This window comes from Pteropus alecto, unplaced genomic scaffold (assembly GCF_000325575.1).
Source record: "Pteropus alecto unplaced genomic scaffold, ASM32557v1 scaffold189, whole genome shotgun sequence".
Lineage (NCBI taxonomy): Eukaryota > Metazoa > Chordata > Mammalia > Chiroptera > Pteropodidae > Pteropus > Pteropus alecto.
Genome location: NW_006442117.1, coordinates 2,435,625 through 2,454,032, shown reverse-complemented (window position 1 = coordinate 2,454,032; position 18,408 = coordinate 2,435,625).

The following is an 18,408-nucleotide window of genomic DNA, read 5'->3' as shown; positions in this document are numbered from 1 at the left end:
TGGGGGCAGAGCGGGAAAAACGCCTACTCCTCCCCAGTTCCGCAGGAATCGATTTCTGGTTTTCTTGCCCAGTCCGTCTGCTCCTCATTACTCTCCAGAGCCCTCAGTTTCCCTGTGTGTTCTGTCCATGTATTCAGTGGGAGAGACAGTGCGCAGCGTGCTCACTCCATCTTTCCTAGAACCAGAAGTTTAGAGCGGGTCTTTGTAGACAGAGCTCTCAGTTGGATCACTAAACTCTTAGCTTGAGTCATTTGGGGCCTCCAGGGTAGACTGCAAACCCGTGCGGGGGCTAGCTTGTGGTTGCAGATTTTCGGAGTGAATTTTTTCCATTCCAAACTTTGCCAAGGTTCAAGATAAGTAAACTTTCTTGTGGCTCCCGGTCTAGTGAACTGTTACCCTAAGGATGTGCCAGCTTTGCAGGGAGCTGTGGATGTTTCTTATACTTTCCACCTGGTCTCCGTTTCCTGCACTTCGCAAGAGCTGAAGTTACTGCGTGTGGCCGGTGACCTCCAGGTGGAAGCTGGCTGTGGTCCTCGCCAGGTGATTAATTTTACTTAGAACTCTCTAGGTTCCTGGCGTTACTTCGTGTTGCCCTCTAAGTATTTCTTACTTTTTTGATTCTCTTAGAAATTACTATTATTTAAAAAAATATTTTCTTTAATCTTCTGAGCTGCTCTCAGCCATCGGGGTGGCCAGCTGGGCAGTCCGCCCTGTCGCTGGCCTCGTCAAGGACAACCCCACGGGCGTGCGCTGTTTTTCTTAAGGGACTTCTTGTTTCTATATGTTTATTTAATTCGTCTTATCGAAAACGGTGTTCGAAGGCGATCATGAAATAAACGGCATTTTTAAGACTTTAATCGAGCGGGCGACATGACAATTTGTAAAAATTTAACCCACACTTAATACTTAATATGAGAAAGATATGAGAAAATACTCTGAAAATGGTAAAGCGCTATATGAATGTAAGATGTATTATTTAATTTAAAATCTCTTTAGATCTGATCAGGTCGTTGGTTACCGGTGAGGATGAAATTAAGTAGAAAATTCGTAACAAATACCTGAGTGGAAGACCCTGGGCTGATGAGAAGCGGCTGTGCCCCCGACACCAGCAAATGTTTCTTACGGGTTTCGAGAAGCTTCTCCATGGGAACTTGAACCAACTTTTCTTACAGAGCAGGCAGAGGGAGGCAGGTAAGCAGCGGGACCCTTGGGAAGCTCAACGCCGAATTTGACCTCTGCGGTCATGACGCGTCCGCTTAGAAGGCACTCTGGGGTTCGTTCATGGCGATGGAGGGGCCGCTTGTGCACGATTCGGGAGATTCGCAGGGTCCGACTCAGAAACAAAACAGGCTTTGGTACTTCGGGCTCCTTTTCTCGTTGGCTCCTCGGTGGCGTCACATCGGCCCTTGATGTCTGACACGGTCGGGAAGTGTGGCATTCCCTGTGTCCTGACCACCGTGACCCAGAGGGGAGAAAGTGGGGAACGCGGGCCTTGGGGGCAGCCGCCTGGGCCACTCACTGCTCCCGCTCGGCCACCGCGATCTGTGTGCCTCTGGGCATCTTTCCCTTTATGAGCCCAGCTCTCCTCCCCTGGGAGATGGAGACGTCGCCTCTGCGCCCCAGCCAGTGACTGGCACCGGGGGATGCTCAGCAAATCCACGTGTGCGTCCTCACTCTGTGCTTAGGGCAGCTACGCCCCTCCTGGGCAGAGCATTCGACAAACCGTGGGGCCCGGGCCGCGCCCCGGACAATTCCAGCAGAATCTGAGCGTGGGGTGACTGTGACGTGCAGCAAGGTCGAGACCCGCTGTGGGGCCCCGTGAGGAGAGCAGGGGCGCCAAACCCTGTGTGAAGATGCTGACGTGGCTGCAGGAGCATCTGGGCTCGCATGGGGCTCCTGGGGCACGGCCGTCCTACCGAGGCTGCCTGGCACCGGCCTGCCTGAGAGGGTCCGGTGTGTGCAAAGGCCCCGTGGTGGCATGATGATGGTGATGGTGGTGGTGATGATGGTGACGATGGTGATGATGATGTCGATGGCGATAGTGGTGATGATGGTGATGGTGGTGGTGATGGTGATGGTGGTGATGATGGTGGTGATGATGATGACGATGGTGATGATGGTGATGATGATGTCGATAGCGATGGTGGTGATGGTGGTGGTGATGATGGTGGTGATGATGATGACGATGGTGATGATGGTGATGATGATGTCGATAGCGATGGTGGTGATGGTGGTGATGATGGTGATGATGGTGGTGATGATGGTGACGATGGTGATGATGGTGGTGATGATGGTGGTGATGATGTCAATGGCGATGGTGGTGGTGATGGTGATGATGATGGTGGTGATGGTGGTGGTGATGATGGTGGTGACGATGGTGATGATGATGGTGATGGTGGTGGTGATGGTGATGGTGGTGATGATGGTGGTGATGATGATGGTGATGATGATGGTGGTGATGGTGACGATGGTGATGATGATGTCGATGGCGATGGTGGTGATGATGGTGAAAGTGCTGATGATGGTGGTGATGATGGTGACGATGGAAAGCTGACATTCATCCCCATCTGTTCCTGACTTGGGGTGATCTCTCCATCTGGACTCAGAGGATAGAAGTGGCAGCTCTTCCTCCCCTTCCTGTTGGGGGTCTAGGGACCCACCAAGTCTCACAGGTGTCTGGGGTGTTGTGGGTGGCTGAGCACTGGCCTCAAGGTGAGGAGACTGGCAGCACTGGAGGACCTCGACCCGACTCAGCGAAAGGCAGAGAGCTCTCGTCCCAGCCTGGTGGCCTCCTACCGGGGCAAGCCGCCTTCTCCTCTCAGAGCTGGGCGGCTCTCCGGTCCCACCCCACCACTAGGACACGTCTCAAATCCCCTCACACTGCTCCTCATCCCCTGGCACTGCCTTCAGAATATCTGGGGTCCCCAACCATCTATTGGCCCCCAAATCCAGAGACTGAACCCCTTCTTCCCATCCTGGCTCCCTCCATCTTTGGTGCCCTGACAACAGCCCTGCTGTGTGGTCTGTCCTGTCCACCAACGTGGCACCGTGTCCTTAGGGCCACAGAGCTGGTTTATCTTCTTGAAGGATGAGCAAGGCCTGGTCCATAGCACAGCCAGAGAGGGCGCGAGCATTTTCGTTCCTGCCGAATGCCTCTCTCCTCCAGGGAGAGACAGAAGCTCTGGCTGAGGACATGCACACGGGCCTCGGCCCAGTGCTGCCTCAATGGCCTCGCCTGGTTTTCGTGAGAACTGAGAGAACCTAAGTAAAAATGCCTCCTAAGCACAAAAATGTGATATAAATACGAGTCGCTGTTATTTCTTCAGTGCGAAAACACTTCAGAGGGAAGTAGCCTAGCCCTTAGTCCTTACGGCCAGAAGCGTTTGTCAGGCGTTTGAAGCGCTGGTCACAAAAGAAGGATTGGGGGCCACCTTTGAGGGGCGAGTGGGTGGTGAGAGGGGAAAATGTCATCTTTTAAGAGTGTGAGCTGTGGGTCACTGCTGGCCACATGCTGGTACCCCTTCTGCCTGGGCAACGGCTTCACGTCTCAGTCTCGGCTCAATCCCTACGGGATGATGGTCTCCAGTCACTCGAGGTTGTCTAAACGTTGCTGTTGTGCTCAGTGTCATTGTGTGGCTTCCAATAAGGGAGCCTCCCTCTGATTCTTGGAAATCTTCGCTCTTCAGAGGCACAGACATTCTCTTTAATGGTATTGTTGACAAAGGAATTTGACTTACGGGATAGAAAAGAAGACTCGCGCTTCTACGAACATGTGCCTTAAAATCATCTCTATCTCCTCCCTGTGATTTTTAAAGCCTTGTCTGCAGCATACAGCTCTGATATCACGAGCTGTCATATCCCGGCCAGGCCCGATGGCTTCCCCGCCACACGCCCTTTCTTTCAGATACTTTGCTCCTTCCCAGGCGTTCTGGGTTCGGTGTCTAGACTGAGGGTTCACGGTGGCTTTCCCCGCCACGTGCTCCACACACCCCAGCTCTGCCCGGGCCGTTCTCACAGCCATTCCTTAGATAAATACGCTCTGTTGACAGTGGACGCCGCCCCTCGACGTCCGAGGACACTGATTCATCGCACTGAGGTTTCCGTCCGGGAGCCGCTTCCAGACGACGCAGGCCACGCCCCGGCCTGTGTGTGGGTCTAGGTTTGGGTCCGGTCCTCCTTGTTTTGCTTCATTTGATCTCCCTGGGGGATGTGGTCTCGTCTCTTTCTGACCCATTATTTCACAGACTTACTTGCCCACACTTAGGTTTATTTCAAGAGAAATTCTTGTCCATCAGGGCCACGCGAGGCATCTAAAATCCGACGTTAGGTGCTCGAGCACACGTGAGTCCTCTCGGGAGTGAAGGGCACGCAGGCCAAAGGGCCGTCTGTGGGTGTAGATGTGAATAAACCAGGGCAGCTGCGTCTGATTTCCTGTCTCAGGTTAGCATTATTCACCAATCTCAGTGACATTTTAAGGGGCTTTGATGGCGGAAGGAGAAGCATTTTTTTCCTTTTAGGAAAACGACTACTCGGTTTGGTCTGGAATTCATTTTTTTTTTTTTTTTTGGTCCAATTATTTTCAATCAAATGGTGCCATGAAGAAACCTCTGTGAACTTGTTCAATGACACCTCTGTTGTGTTGTGTGTTTTTCAATGTTCAGAAAACCATTTCACCCCTTTCAGGAGTCCTGACGAGAGATGACAGAGGCTTAGCAGGGACCAGGCTGTAAACGGGAGATGGACTGTCCCTCATGGGGACGGGCTCTTGACAGACTTAGACGCCCTGCTGTCGAGGGACACGCCGTGCTCTCCATTCGGTGGGGTCAGGGTCTGATATTAAGTGAACACTTCTTGGTACACAGTGGAGCAGCTGAGAAGTCAGACAGTCCAGGCAGAGGGAGACACAGCAAGGCGTTCACAGGCCGACAGAGGGACCTCGAGGAGACAGCTCTGTCCCCAGGCAGCGGGGTGCAGGCTGGGGCAGGAGAGCCGCAGCAAGAACATCTCACGATGCGGCTGTCTGCGGCCTCGGCCCTCTCTGACTCCTGGCCCATGAAGTGGTAGAATCTATGTCCCTCCTCTCGACGGACTTGAGACAACGTTTGCCAGTAAAGCATGGGGGAGGTGACATTGCACAGCTTCCGAAGCTGGGTCGCACAAGGCAGTGCAGCTGTCCCGTTTGCTGGGACGAAGCTCTTGCATTTCTGTGACTGAGAAGTCTGACGACGCTGTACAGGGCTGCCATGCTGTGGGGAAGCCGGGCCATGTGGAGAGGCCACATAGAGACCTTGGGTCCACATTCACGGTCTTTGAGTTTGCTGAGCCCAGACGCCAGATACACGAGTGAACCAGCATTCAGAGGATCCCAGACCCCAGCCGTGGAGCCACCCCGGCCTCAGGGTCCGCCCTGTCGAGGCCCCCGACGCTGCAGAGCAGAGACGAGCCTCATGTCTGTGCCCTGCCCACATTCCGGGCCCACGTAATGAGTCGGTTGAGGGCTAAGTTTCGGGGGTAACTTGTTAATGCAGCAGTGGAAACTGGAACGGGCAACCCGTAGATGGTGGGAAACTAGAGCAGGTGAGGGGGCTAGGGAGTGAGACAGGTGTAGGTGCGGTGAGATGTTGTGGATAGAGGGTCGGGAGACTTCTCTGAGGAGCTGACATTTAAGCAGCGTTGGGTGATGGCCGCGCACATGCAGGGAAGCGTCTAGAGGCCGTGCGATGGGGTGAGGTTATTTCAGGGACAGCGAGATGGCCCCGGTGCCCAGAGCTAGGAGAGGGAGGTGGGGAGTCACGGTAGGCTTTGTTGGCCGTGATAAAGGTTTGGGTTTTATCGTGAGCCAGTGTGAGGTTTTGAACAGGGGCATATACACTGCACACCCACCCCATACTGACTTCGTGCTGTCCCATGGCTTCAGGTAGCTTCTAAAGACTAATGGCTTCTAAATTTATATTTCCAACCCAGACGTCAGCCCTGGATTACACATTCTCTCTATGGCGCCCACTCAGCTCTCCACGTGGATTATTAATAGACATTTAAAATGTAACATGTAGAAACGGTTAGCGTCCTCCCTGCCCTAAACCGCCCCCTCCCACAGTCTCCCCAATGTCACCAAACGGCAACTCCGTCCTCCGGCGCCCGTCTTTCCCACGCACCCCCCTCTGACTCATCGGAAAATCCTGCTGGTCTTGCTTCCTGTCAGCAAGGCCGCTTCTTTCCATCTGTTCTCTTGGCACAGGGCGGCTGTTGAAAAGTCCGATGACCTGATTTTTTCCCCATTATAAGTCACTTGGTCTTTTATCCCTACCCGCCTCTCCTCCCGTCAGTCACTTGGTCTTTTTTGCTTGAATGTCCACGAGATTTTGTAGTTTTCTTTAAAGTCTAGACATTTTATAAAAATATGGTTTGGTATTACTGGTTCTGGGTTGATTTTAACTTTACGTAGTTTAAATTTGGGGATTAATTGCAGAAATTTTCCCTGGACTGTAGTTTTTCGTGTTTGTTTTCCGCTTTGGTTTTGTTCGAGGGACCCTATTATACAGATGTTGGCTCTTCTTTGCCCGTCTTCTATGTTCGTTGCTTTTTCTCAAATCCCTTTTCCTTCTTTCTTTATTTCTTTTTATTCGATTTGTCCCTTTACGTTTCTTATTTCTCTTAAGGCGTTATCTACTGATTTATTCACTCTCACTATGACCGTGATCTGCTTCTGCTCACAACACTCTGACGCCAAAGGCGCGGGTTGTCCACACAAACGATTCTCTAGTTCTCTGTGGATGCCAGCTGGGTGTCCTACAATTTAACCCAGTTCTGACACTAACCAGCTGGAGTGAGCACGGACCCCACCGGTTAAGGGCTCGGTCTCGCAAGGCTGCTTTCCACTTTAGATATCAGAAACAAATAGTGGATTCCCAGATTTCCCGCTCTCGTGTCTGATTCCGGCCTCGGGTTTCATAATTCGCTATAATGACCCGTGGAATCAGGGAAACACCTAACAGTCAGATGGAAAGGTACATAGGGCAAGATCTGGAAGGGTGCTGAGCACAGACGTTTGGGGGTGTACCACCCTCCCGGAACGTGGATATTTTACCAGCCTGGAAGTTCTCTGAACCCTTTCGTTTATGTTTTTGGAGAGCCTTCTGTGACATAGGCAGGATTGATTAAATCACCAGCCACGGGTGGTTAATTCAATCCCCGGTCCCTCTTCCCTCTCTGGAGGTTGGGGCGTGAGGCTGAAGGTTCCAAATCTTTAATCGCATGCTTGGCTCCTCTGGAACCAGCCCCATCCCGAGGCTATCTATGGTTCCCCAGGTGTCACCTCATTACAAAAAACTCAGATGTGGTTCAAAGAGGCTTTTTGTGAATAACCAAAGATGCTCCTCTCACCCCTGTTACTCAGGAAGTTACAAAGGTTTTAAGAGTTCTGTGCTGGGACTAGAGATGATATATATTTCTTATCGTATTACAATGTCGATACTCTTGTCTTGCTTTTAATTTTATCTAATTGCGGATATAAGTAAAAAAAATTTCTAATACTTTCCGGAATTCTATCATTTTGCTTCTGAACTTTCGTAGCTGTGATTTCTGTTCTTCTTTTTGCCTTTTTTTTTTTTTTTTAAATAAGTTGTAGATTTGATTTGTGTCGTGGACATGTCTTTCTGGCATGTTTTACGGTCTGCAGGGATGTGATTCTATGACTTTTATCTTTTTTTTCCCTAAATAACTTGGTATGTTTTTTTTTTTTTGTATTGAAAATTTGTATGTGGAATCGGTTTTTCTGAATCTCTAGAAGATGCGATTGCGCTCGGCTTCCCTGACTCCGCTGCTCTGAAGCTCCCTGTCCTGTCGTTTTTGGGTAGTGCTCGAGAATAGCGTGCTTTGCTTTCTGGGGTCTCTAGGCTCTGTCCCCCGCACCCTTCTGAGATGCCCTTTCGCTCATCTCTGACACCTCTAGCCCCTTTTACTGCAAACCCTTGAATTCACCCATTACTCGAATGGGCAAAAGTTTCAGCTGCTGCTCTCAAATCTCGTTTTTGGGTAGTGCTCTAGAATAGCGTCCTTTGCTTTCTGGGGTCTCTAGTCTCTGTCCCCCGCACCCTTCTGAGATGCCCTTTCTCTCATCTCTGACACCTCTAGCCCCTTTTACTGCAAACCCTTGAATTCACCCATTACTCGAATGGGCAAAAGTTTCAGCTGCTGCTCTCAAATCGGCTCCCTTGGCTTTCCACGGAGTACCCATTGGGTATGTGGGGGGTTTCCAGTCTGTTAGACCCCCGATTCTCTGCTTTACTTCCTCTCGTACAGCCGTTAATACTGTTCAGGTCTCATATCTGTCGGTGGTTTGTCCCCCTGCGTGTTGTAGTTTGGGGATCAGGGGATACTTCGCCAGTTAGTTTTGTGGTCCACACCGCCCACGCGTTTTTGGTTTTGCGACCTATTTTTCATGGTGGAATTCGGCACGATTCAAAAATTATGCTGTAGACATCATCCCAGGGTCTTCTTCGGCCTATATTCAATCCGTTATCCAGAGGAGTACGACGAAAATGTACCTTAGATCATATCGCCACTTTGATAAAAACGCGTTCGCGGCTCTCCAGATCAACAGAGCGAAAACCCGAGTCCTCACACCGGCTCTTCGGGTGCCGTGCGGCCCGCTCCCTCTGCCTCTCCGGCCTGGCCCCTCTCCGAGCTCGTCCGTGCCTGTCACACTGTGGCCACACTTCCTGCCATGGGCCAGCAGTGGCTCTGCTTCGGGGGCTTCGCACTTGCTATCCCCATTGGTCTTCATTCAGATGTCACTGACTCATCGTCCCCTTCCCCGGCCACCTCATCTGAAATCGCGCCCCTTCCAACATTACGCCTCCCCTCCACCTTTCCGGCTTCATTCTTTCTTAGCACCTGTCACCGTGTATTTTATTTATTAATTTACCGAGAAACGTCGAACACGTCGACTTGCGTGCGAATTCCACGGAGGGAGCTATTTCTGGTCAAAACTAGATTTTCGTTGAGTGAGTGCATGCGTTTCACAAGTCCCTCTGGTGCCGCTGTGGAGCACGGCAATGCGCAGAGTGACAGTTTGAAGGGAGAGGATAATGGGGAGGCCCCTGCAGTCACGAGATCGTGCTGCAAGTGGGAATCGGGGGTCGACTTCGTGATCTATCTTAAAAGTGGAACAGACGGACTTGCGAATTATCAACCCAGGTTGGTAGGAGCTGCCTAACTGTGTGATTGACGAACTATTATAATACGTGGGCATGAAAATGACGTCGCGACAGGCCGATCACAGCTCCCGGTCCTCGTAAATTCTCAGTTAGTTTTTCATCGAACCATTTGCCACGTGTGGCTAGGGGAAATCCAGGAGTCCCCAAGGGAGAAGACCTTTTGGAGGTGGGGTTAGGAACGGTGTTTCGGTAAGAATTTGCTGCCTAGTAAATCAACCCGAGGCTTAGGGAGCTGGCACAATAAGCGTCTGTTACTTTTCCATGGCTTTATGGGTTAACTAGGCAGTTTCTCTGAGGCTTTCGCCCGGGTTCGCTCATGTGGCTTCAGTTAGCCAGAGGCTCAGCAGAACTGAAAGGTCATCTCGGGGTGGCCTCTCTCACGTGTCTGGTGCTGGCAGCCAAGTCGGGGGACCCTCACTTCTCCCCTAGTCCAGTGGGCAGACCAGCTGCCTCACACGGTGGTCTCAGGACAGCGCTCCAAAGGGCAGAGGTGGATGCTGCAAGGAGTAGCCTCGACAGTCACACGCTGTGACTTCTGCTAAGTCCTGTTGGTCAAAGCGAGTTGCAGGCTAGCCCGGAGTCAGGGACAAGGGGAACAACAGTTCAACTCTTGACGGGAGGGAGTAGCTCAGTCGTTGCCAAGGGGTTTACCAAGACAGGAAGAATCCGTGGCCATATTTTGGAACCCCCCAGGAAAGAAGCCAACGTTTCTGAGTGGGACCTGCGTTGCAGGCGCTGCGTCTGCGTGACACATCCAGGATTCGGCCTCGTCCTCACCGGGACCCTGGGAGGGAGGCCGCAGGCGAGTGGAGGCCAGGACCACGCACGGCCTCTGCAAGGGCCCAGGGCCAGCGAGGGGAGGCTGGCACGCAGGCCGGGTGTGTCCGACTCGAAAAGCTCGTTTTTTTCTTCTTTTCCTTTCTCTTAACGCTGAGACTGGTCACGCGTCTGTGGTGGACGCGGCAGGGGTTCCGCTGAGTGTGCGAAGCAGTGTTTGCTTCTCCCCTGCCCTCTTTCTCCCCTTTGCAGATTTAATGAATTCCTCGCCTTCCTGGGGGATGTTTTTGGGTCACATGCGGGGTAGTTAACATTCCTGGAGTCATTGCGGTAGGTGAACCACAGCTTCGCTCAAGGTGGACCCTGCTCTCCAGACGCAGCGGGCCCCTGGGCCAGGCTGCTCTGAGTTGCTGGACGGGTCAACATTCACTGTCCCACCGGACTGACCTCCAGCCCCTGTTGTCGTCCGGGGCTTTCTCTGCTGCAGGCCGCTGCCCCAGATGACCCCAGAGCCCTCCGCCTTTGGAGCCCTGCGCCAGGTGGTGTCCCAAAGAGCTGAGGCTGCAACTCAGCTTCCTGCCGACCGGGGCGGCCGTGCACGGGGGGGATGGCCCTCTGGCCTCTGTGTCCTGTTTGCAGAGGGCGCCAGTGGCGGTTCCTCTCTGGGTAGCAGACGAGGACCGCTGAACCCCTGCCGCTCTGCTGGTTCCCCCTGGTCAGGGCCGCTGGTTGTGCCCGGGCAGAGGTCACCAGCTGGCGGAAGCCCACGCAGATGGCAGGCTTCTCACGTCTACCGACCACGTACCTTGGCGTGGCCTGAGATGGTCACAAGACACCTTCACCTGCTCGGTCCCATGAGAGCCTTGCAACCTTCCTACGTGATGGTGCCCACACGCCGGGCGTGAGGGACGGGAAGCTGTCTCGCGGCTCTTAGCGGCCACCCCGTTAGACCTGGGGCTCAAGCCTCGTTCTGCCCAACTTTAAGTTTCACTTTTCCGCCCGCATGCTGGGCTGCCTCTTCGAAAGAGGTGACAGGATGCGAGCCCCGGGGAGGAGTCTGGGAGCAGGGGAGGAGCAGGTGGCCCGAGTCTCTCTCCGGTGTCTGCCAGTTACCGCCTAGAAGCCAGCAGCGATGATGCAACCACAGGCCTCGTTCGGAGATGGCTGCCTCCGATCCGTGGGTGGGACGGCTGTGCCGCTGCCTGGGGGATCCCACAGGTGACAGCACAGCATCCTTTTGAGCTGACGCGGCGGGCGGACGCCCCAGACCAGCTCTGAGCCCGACAGAATCTCCGCGAAGCGTGTGAAGGGGCAGCGGACGTCAGCCCTCCTGTAAATCACCTTCGCAAAGATTCTTTGTGGTCGATTCACTGATGACTCATTTCTAATCTGGTTTCGACGTCGTGAGTCAAAATGCACCACTTTCATTAAAAATAACCTTCACTGGGGGCTAACGGCTTTCTTTTTTCTGTTTTTCACTGTGCCGTGCGGCTTCTAGATGGCAAGCCGTCAGACAGCAGGCGAGGAGCGGGGAGGGCCTCGCTCACACCGCGCAGACCCCAGCGGCTCCGGGGTCTCCGAGCGGAGGGCGGGTGTCACGGTGGGCTCCTCCGACGTGGGCCTGAGCAGCGAGAGGCCTGGGCTAGGCTGGGGGTGTGCGTGGGGAGCGCGGGGCCGCAGGTGGAGGATGCGGCCGGGGCTCTGGTCCACGCACGGCCCAGGGGCGCCACGGTCGGCTGGGATGCTGCCGACGTGCAGGCTCCGGGCCTTGCCCCATCCCTGGGTGGCGCCTGGACCCAGGCCTTGGAATTTCGGGCACCCTGAAGTCGACAGCCTGGGCCTGCGGGGGAGCAGTGGGGGAGAGGCGGGAACTCCCTGCGGGCAGACCCTGTCTGCGGAGGGGGAGGGGGCCGGGGCGGGGACCGGAGAGAGGAAAAGGCGGGGGCGGGCGGCACCAAGGGCGAAGTGGGCCCCCAGGGTCCCCTTGGGGACTGCGCTGAAACCCCCTGCTTTATTTGAGGAACCCACACACTTTCTGCTTTGGGGACCCAGACTTAGGCATCTCCCATTTCTCTGGTGAGAAAATAAAACCGTTGGGGGGTGCATGCTGCAGGGCCCCTGGTCCGGCCTCGTCTCTGTGACTCGCGTTTCTTAGTGACGTGTGATGTGAGAAGGACACAGGCGAGATGGAGCCGAGTCTCACCTGGGTGAAAACTCAGCCGGTCCCACGGTGGGGCGGGGGACACCTGCTCTAGGTGTCACCGTTTACTTCTTCACCAAGTTTTGTTGTCGTTCTAAAGTTCCTGCAGGAGAAGGACGTTTCGTCCCTGAGAGCCTCAAGGCCATTGGTCTGGCACTGTCATTCAGCGTCTCTGGCCGGGCAGCACCGCCTGACCCGCCCCTGCTCCCAGCCCTGCTCCCGCCACGGCCATCACCCCTTTGCCTCTGTTCCTCTCTCCGTCCCCGCAGCCCGAGGCCGAGCCCTGTCTGTGGCTCAGACGAGTGGACTCGCACGTAGTGATCTTGCCGCGACCGGCTCGTTTCACTTGGCATAACGTCCTCGATGACATTCGCTCATGTCATAGCCTGTGTCAGAACGTCCTTCCTTTCTAAGACTGAGTGATGTTCCCCGGTGCGGACGGACCAAGTTCGTTTATCCGTTCGCCCTGGGTGGACACCTGGGTTGCGTCCCCCCCGGGCTGTGGTGAAGGATGCGCTGTGAACATGGACGCACACGGGTCTCTTTTAGACTCTGCTTTCAATTCTCTGGGGCACATCTGGTGGGACCGCTGGATCCCACAGCAGCTCTGTTTGGGGTTCTGAGGACTCGTCATCCGGGTTTCTGTCACTGCGGCCACATTTTCCATTCCCGCCAACACGCGTTCCCATTTCCCCACACCACGGGGTCCCAAAGTTTCCATGCGTTTGGGAGACGACTTTTGGGTTGGGGAGACTTCTGGGTTGGGGAGACTTTTATTGAACATCCTCGGTGGAGGTTGGAGGGAAGTGGTGACACCCCGTATCATACCACAGGTGTTTCTGAAAGCGTCGCCCCCTCCCCGGGCCCCCTTTTCTGGCGCCAGGTGACCGTTCTTCCCCTAAGCTCTTCCAGCGGGAACTCCCCGCCAGTCTGATCGTCCCTTTCATTATTTATCGCTTCAAAATATTTATTTTTCAGGCTTTTAAAAAATACTTTTTTTAAGCAGAAGTTTTAGGTTCACAATGAAACGATGAGGGACGTACAGAGAGGCCCACGTGGCCCCTGCTCCAGCCTCCACATCGTCACAGCCCCCACCCCCGGAGGGGGACAGTCGTCGTAACTGATGAACTTGCGCTGACTCCTCGCGGTCTCCCCAAGTGCGTAGTCTACGTTAGGGGGTTCACTCTCGGTGTTTGAGGAAACGTATAACGACATGTGTCTATCACCAGGACATCACTAAGTGTTCTCACTGCCTTCACACCCTCTGTGCCGACGTGCTTTTTGATTAGGTGTCTGTCCGTGTGGCTTAGCACCGAACACTTTCGCGGGTCCCGCCCAGTTCCAGTCCCCAGAGGCCTCCCATGTGTTACCTTCTTAAATATGTATTTGGAGATATCTTACACACATAATGTGGGAGAGCAAATTGATGATGGGGAAGGTGAAAGCTGAAATCTGAAAGTTATAATAGCTTGGCACCAAAAATGTGCCGAGGGGAAACTCAGAGAGGCCCGTTTGACACCAGCCGAGCTTGCGAGGCACAGTGGGAAGTAACCGCCTGGCTCTTTGCGTGATTTGGGCCACAGAAGCACCATCTGGAAGAAAAACAGTTTGCATCAGCGCCGCCACCGAGGTACCAGATTGGACTCGCTGGGGGCCGGCGGCCCAGGACCCCCGAAGGAGATCCTGAGTCGAATTCTGGGCGGACTCGACAGAGGGTACAAAGGCAATAGGGGGTTTTGGTGTTTGGATGAGTGTGAGCATCCAAGCACGCGCATTAGACACACCGGGGACACCGTGGGCCTGCTGGTGTTCCCACCGGTCCCGCCAGTCATCACGCGAGGGCTTCCTCAGGCTCTCGCCTGCCCGTGGGGCTCAGCGGGAGGACGGGCTCCAGCCAGCCCAGGCCGGCCCACCCCTCCCCTCTGGCGGTGCTTGCGAATATCTGTTCTCTCCTTCTCTGTGCCTGGCTCGTCCCTCTGTCAAGCAGGGCTGTGACTAATTTTCACCAGCGGTCCCCGGGGATGACTTTATTCCAGTGGAGCCGGCCACGACTCAGAAAGAACCCACGTTCTTAACCGCTGCGCTCTACTGCCTTCTCTCGGTCACGTCCACACATTGGATCCACCATTAAAGAATCAGTATTTATTCTTTCTTCCACCGTTGAGGGTGTTTGACGAGATGCTCGTGGACAATCTCGAAACTTCTGGGGCAGCAGCTCCATAGGGCTGTGTTGGGGGCTGTGTCTTGGGCTGTCTCAGATCTGTTTAGAGATACCCCTCTCCTTTCCACAGAGGCCACTCAGATATTCGTCACTCACTCTAGCGGATGGAATGCCAGCTCCTGGTAGGTCTTGAGAAGAACCAGCGGCACATTCTAACTCAGGGTCAAACAAAATTTCACGATCCTGAATTTGCATGTTATCACAGACCCTTTACTAAACATTGACTCCAGCCGCAGGGGGTGGAGTCCGTGTGCCGTCATGTGGTGTGTCTGTCCTGAGCATCTCGTCCCACTGTCTGCTGCCTCCGGCCTCGTCTCTGCGTCCCTCAGCCATGGGCCGGGGAGACCCGTCTTGCTGCAGGTCGTCGTTACAACATCTGTTTGGGACAACAGTCAAAACCCAAACTGGATTTCCCAGATCTTCCCTCTGGTTAAAAAAAATTTTTTTAGTAATATCTCTAGGTCAGGGCTAATAGCACAAAATATTATATTCATTAATGTATACACGTATATTGAAGGTACAGGTTTTGTTCTGACTCAAATTTAACAAAATATGTAGAACCGTGAATGGATAAATATGCTTTTCATGAATTCGGGCTCTGGCGGAAGTATTTAATGGATAGAAACATTGAAGATTGTCCTTTGGCACATAAATGAAGGACAGAATAAGGCATCCTGTTGGGGCAGGGTCTTGGTGTGTGCGTGTGCATGCATGTGTGCATGTCTCTGTGTGCATGCGCGCATGTGCACACGTGTGTGCATGTGCATGTGTGCGCGTGCGCATGCGCGCATGTGTATGCAGGTGTGCGCATGTGTGTGCATGTGTGCACATGTGTGCATGTCTTTGTGCATGTGTGCATGAGCATGTGCATGCATGCGTGTGTGCATGCGCGTGTGCATGTGCATGCATGCGTGCACGTCTCTGTGTGTACATGTGTGCATGTGCATGCGTGTGTGCATGTCCGTAGGTGTGTACATGTGTGCATGTGCATGCATGTGTGCATGTCTATGTGTGTGTGCATGTGTGCATGCATTGTGTGCATGCATGTGTGCGCGTGCATGCACGTGCATGCATGCATGTGTGTGCGTGTGCATGTCTGTGTGTGCATGTGTCCATGTGCATGCATGTGTGCATGTCTGTGTGTGCGTGCATGTGTGCATGTGTGTGCATGCATGTGTGTGCATGCATGTGTGCGCGTGTCCATGTGCATGTGTGTGCATGTCTGTGGATGTGTACGTGTGTGCATGTGCATGCATGTGTGCATGTCTATGTGTGCGTGCATGTGTGCATGCGTGTGTGCATGCATGTGTGTGCGTGTCTATGTGCATGCATGTGTGCATGCCGGTGTGTGCATGTGTGCGTGTATGGCAGATTCCCAGGGCTGCACCATGTGAGAGAGCGTCCTCCTCGGTTTCCGCAGCAGTCACGAGTCGGTTTGGCTTCACACCATCCTTTCACGAGTCTTGGTCCTGTCGTCCAGTTTTGCAGGCCTGTTTCAAGCCCTCGGTGGCCTCTTTTGCACTCTCTGCAGAAACTGGGCACTGAGGGTGACATTGCTCTCCATTTCCTCTTAATTAAGCTCCAACCGAAAGTTGTCAGTGAGGTTCCAAAGCTGATACGTGTAGGATCCCAGAAAAAACCCCACGTAGGCAGAGCAAGAATCCTTCATTCTTGAAGAGCCATTTGGAAAGACTGGCTAATTTGTCATGAAATGACCAGATCCTCTTTTAATCTTCCCGCAAAAACCTGTGTACTTTGGGATTCAAAGTCACATGCACCTTTGTTTGGCAGGAATGTAAATGTTTTGAGAAAGCTGTTTCTTTGCGAGTTTGAGCTGCTGCAGAGACCGAGGGGCCAGTGGATGAAGGGTGGATGGTGTATGTTGACATCCTGGGCAATTTCTAACTCTGACAAGACACAGCTACTCCTCCCCCGCCTCCATGTCACCTGTCACCTTCAGAACACACCTGGCTTCTGGGGGCCGTGGAAGGAATGTTCCCTCTCCCTGATTTTGGCCCATTATGACGTGGAATGAAGGGCTAGAGGAGACACCCAGTTTGAACCCAAACGATGATTTATAGCATTACTATTCCTTTGCCTTTTTGGGGGGCGAGGATGGGAGTGTGGGAGGTGGCCTCAGGCTCTTCGTGAATTTTAAACTCTGCACGTTTGACCCAAAGGGACAGTCCATAAGTATCCTCGGAATAGGGTCCTGCATCCGTCAGATCCCAGGAGGAAAAGAACGAGAAAACCAAGCTGAATTTGGGGGTTGTCAGAGGTTCGGGTGTCAGTGGGGGTTGTCAGAGGTTCGGGTGTCAGAGGTTCGGGTGTCAGTGGGATCTGAGTGACCCCGTGTTAGCCACAGTGGAGGACGAACAGGCCTCCCCGCCGTTCCTGTCCGGCCGCCACGCCTGAGTGTCCGCTGACCACGGCAGGTCGAGGTCCCCTGTGGCCGGCTTTGTTTCCAGCTGTGTAGACACACAGCGAGGAGCCGTGCAGCTGCTGAGTGGGGCCCAGGGCTTGGTGACAGGAGGCCGGGTCCATCTCTGCCATGTGTTCCTCGGTGGCCTGTGGCAAAGTTTCTCACGTCTTGGGGGAGGCTGGGACATGCGCACTGCGGTGTCAGTGGGGAGCGATGCGGGCCACGTGTGCACGCGGCTCGGGACTGACGAGTGCACGTGTCAGGGTCGCTTCTGAGGGCTATAGGACGATGGCGCACATGGACGTGCCGGAGGACCGGGTTTTGTCCAGAAACGTGAAAATCCGAGAGTCACAGATTTTAGCGAGATAGAGCCGGGTGGGAATGGAGCAAATATTTACTCCAACCCTTCTGTAGGGCAGTAAGGACCTGAGTCGTGAGAAGGGAAGTCACCGGAGGGGTCGTCGGGCCCTGTGAACAGCTGGGAGGGGCCCTGGAGACCGTATTCCACAGCGAGGCCACACCCCACGCAGCGAGGTGACTCCAGCACTATGGGAACCCCAACAACTACCAGACAAGGGGTACCTCGCCAAGCCAAGGGGTCGGGAGTCTTGTCCATTCATATAGTGGAACCGACAGCCTGAAGGACAGATGGCCGAGCCGAGAGGCAGGACACGAGGAACGAAGTCCAAGGGGGGGACCAAGGGTGAGCCCCAGAGAGCTCTGCTGCCCCCGTGCGTTATGATGGGTGCCTGGCCTTACGCACACAGGTGACATCTACCAACACCCCCGTGTCCTGGAGCGGCCTGAGGACGAACGTGCCCGTGAAAGGCGGCCCCTCTTGGGGGGCCGGCCGTGGCTCACAGGGGTCTCTCCCCAATGCCCTGGTCGAGAATTACAGACGTGGCGAGCCCAGCCTGAGAGGCCGACTGCACAGGGCGTGAGTGAGGCTGGTGTGTGATGCCTACGCCCAGAATAAGGGCAGCATGAGCTCCTGGCCTCCCCCAGAGGGGCCTCGCCCTGTCCCGGGGGGCCGGGGGTGGAGGGGGCAGAATGAGGGAGACAGCAGCAAATGAGAGACCCAAGCGCCAGCCCACGATCTGAGAACGCACAGGCCCTGGGCTCTGTGCTTTGAGACAACTGACACCTGCAGCTCCGATCACGTGGGGACAACTGGGCAGGGACAGCCGTGTCCTTGCTACCTCTGGAACGCTGGGAATGCTGGCCTCAGGAAGGACACTGATCTCCACGTGCTCATGGTGTCCGGCCACCCCCACGCGGTCTGCGACCCTCCCTAGCACGCGGCCTGTCCTCGGCACTGCTTGCTGACGCTGAAGACGCCTCTGCCTGTCACACCTGTGCAGTGAATTACCGCAGAATGTGGCTTCTCACGTCTGAACTGAGAGAAAGTCGTTTCCCTCTGCGATTTTTCTAGTCCGCCGGACGTAGCCCAGGGCCTGAGACGGGGAAGTGAGAGACGGCCGAGCCGAGGACCGGGGCTTGGCCCCGGCGTGTTTTGGCGGGGACAAGGCCACCCTCTGGTTTCCTCGGACTTGCTATCGGATCGAGCGTT